The following is a 3109-nucleotide window of genomic DNA, read 5'->3' on the forward strand; positions in this document are numbered from 1 at the left end:
ATGTCTAGTGCAGAACCCTGTATTTAAAGTCCCAGGGCTGGAATGTCTGTACCCCTGCGGAGGGTTTCATGAGTTTGTGGTTGGCTGGGCCACTCATTACCTGGTTTACAGCCTCAAGGGCCTCGTTTAGAAATCTTGAGTTTCCTTCCTCTACATGGAAGGTCTGGCCAAGATGTGATGAAACCCCAAGTACAGTCTCCAAGGAAGTGTTTGCAAATGCTCATTATTAGAGGATTGGTGACAGTGAGAACCTGGTCGAGTTTACTCGTCACTCGGACTCTAAATCGTACAATGTGCTCTGAGGGAAAAAGTGACGTATTCCTGTAATTAGGTGCAGAAAGGAACACAGAAGGAAATAAAAGCCACTTAGAATGTGACCACACAGGTAGCCTGAGATTTTGGTCTATATCCGTCCAGTCCCATATACACACACGTACACATACATGGGTGGAGCTGGGGTGCGGTGGCACAGGGGGACCTGCCCAATTGATAACCGCTGGGCGTCGGTGACTGCATGGGCCCTGGACACACCTTCTAGGGTCCTGCCTCTGTCTTGTGCCTCCCCATTGGCCTCCCTGTGGGGCCCCCCTTCCCATGGGGTCTCCTAGGGTCTCGTGGAGACGGCAGGTGGGCCTACTGGGTAATTTTGACCAAATTCATGCAGCACAAACAGGGCGTGCGGCAGGTTTTCCTGATCAACTGCTGGGCACGTGGAGTGGGGCGGGAGGGCCCATTGACAGATTCTGTGCTCAGGCCTGTGGATTCCTCCTGCGGACATGGGCCCACTCGGGAGGGTCTGGAAGGCGGGTCATCTGGTGAGTAGCACTTAGGACCCTAGGGGCAGGGATATGGGGCCTATTGGTGTCTCCCAATTTTTCTGGTTGTCTCATGTCCCTGAGAAACCCCGTCTGCACATTGCTCCTTTCTGATTGCTCCAAGACCTGAATGTGGGGTGTTGCCCTGAACCAGTCCTTTCCCTTTTTTCAAATGTTTTGATTTCAGAGAGAGGGGGAGAGGGAGAGAGAGAGAAACGTCAATGATGAGAGTCACTGATGGGCTGCCTCCTGCACGCCCCCTACTGGGGATCGAGCCCACAACCCAGGCATGTGCGCCGACTGGGAATCGAACCATGAACTCCAGGACCATAGGGCAATGCTCAACCAGAGCCACATCAGCCGGGTATTTTCTCCTTTCTTAGGTCTCGTCCTAATGACATGGGGAGAGGGACCACTAAGGAGTCGGAGTCTGTCCTGCTCTTATTTGGGGGAGGCACTCTGCTGTCCGGGTCCTCCCGGAAGCTCAGACAGGACAGAGCAGCCCCCTAAAGGGTGGTCCCCATGCACTATGGGAGAGTATAGATGATACCCCACCGCAGCAAGCTGGTCCTCACAGCAGTTTGCAGGACATGCACAGAGGGCCTGGCACATTTGTAACAAAGTGGGATCAGAATGGAAGCTCAATGAGCAAGATGTCATTTATAAAACTTCTCATTTTTAACTGTAATAACAACATGCCCATAACATACCATTTATTGTGCCGACTCTGTTTCAAGGCAGAGCCTGGCGCTGTGGGTATGTTCTCAGGGTTGGCAGCCATGGGCACCAGCCCACGACCTTCCCATCAGGTCAAAGACTCCACGCCCTCCCCAACCCCTGGCACCCAAGCACTTGCTTTCCTTTTTAAATTTTTATTTATTGACTGAGAGAAAGAAACAATTAAATGGCAGATGCATAAGGAGCTCTCACATGTCAGTGGGATTCCGAGGGGCTCCGATTTGGGGAAAGGCTCCCTCTCGGCTGGGTGGCTGAGCTGCTGGCTCCTCACAGGGCTGGGCACCCGTCCTTGGAATCGAGAGGCAGGCAGACAAGCCCCAAAGGTGTTAGGTCAATGCATGGGGGGGAGGGGAGGGAGCCCGGGATGCAGCAGGAGTCGGCGTGGGACCGTCCTGCCCACAGCTTTCTCTGGACGTGGGGTTCATCTTGGAACAAAGGGGGACGGGGGAGAGACACCGATGACCAGGGCACCCCACTCAGTCCCTGCAGAGAAATTATCTGTACTTATTTCCTAAATCGTTATTTATTGACTTAGAGAGAGAGGAAGGGGGAAAGAGGGAGAGGGAGGGAGACAGATACAGAGGGAGAAACATGGATTTGTTGCTCCACTTACTGATGCATCAGTGGCTGCTTTTTGTATGTGCCCTGACCACAGATCGAACCCGCAACCTTGGTGTATCAGGACAATGCTCTAACCAACTGAGCTACGCAGCCAGGCCGTGTGCTTCCTGAGCTTCCAGCTCTGGGGATGGGGCTTCTACCCTACACCCCGCAGGGTGGGACCCAAAGTTGAGGTGGGTGTGACCCGGAGGCAAAACCAGCAGGGGACATGGTGTTGGGGCCTGACAAGCACTTGGGGACAGGGATTATGCTGGCGCATCCTGAGAACTCAGGACGATGTGGTCCTGTGGCCCGAGGCTGGTCCAAGAGGGAGTTTCCCAGTGGGGTCTGGACCAAGTGGGCGTCACGACATCTCCCTTTGCTGTTGAACTTAAAGAGTCGACGTTCACCCATCAGACCTGGGGCTGGAACCCCCTGGAAGAGGTTTAGGCAGATTCCTGTGTGTTCACAGAGCTGCTCGGGCAGGACAAAGGTCAGCGCGCTGTGGGCAGGCGCCTCAGGCCACGGCGCTCTGCAGGCCTCAAGCAGGTGACAGCCGCCCAGCTGAGGGCTGAGGGGACTGCAGGTGATTTTCCTGCTCCTGAGGGGGAGCATCCATGCCCAGTGTGTGGGGCGGGGTGTGGGGACAGAGGCCAGGAGGCCAGTGGGGCGGACAAAGGGGGGAAAGGAGGCTCTAAGGTACATTTGCAGGAGGGATGACCCTGCTCACCGGCGGTTGGGGGGCTCAGAGCTTGTACCTTAAGGTTCTCCCAGAGGGGCCACTGAATCTGTGCCACTCGGCTTAATGAGGACATTGAGTGGAGCTGCTGACCGGAAGGTGTCTCCCCTGAGCCAGTCTTGTTTCAGGGAACCAGAGCCGATGTGACAGGACCTGCACCCCAGGGCCTGAGAGCCTGCTCTGTGGGAGGCCGGCCGGATGAGCAGAGCCTGAGGCT

Source organism: Miniopterus schreibersii (assembly GCF_964146895.1).
Source record: "Miniopterus schreibersii genome assembly, chromosome: Y".
Lineage (NCBI taxonomy): Eukaryota > Metazoa > Chordata > Mammalia > Chiroptera > Miniopteridae > Miniopterus > Miniopterus schreibersii.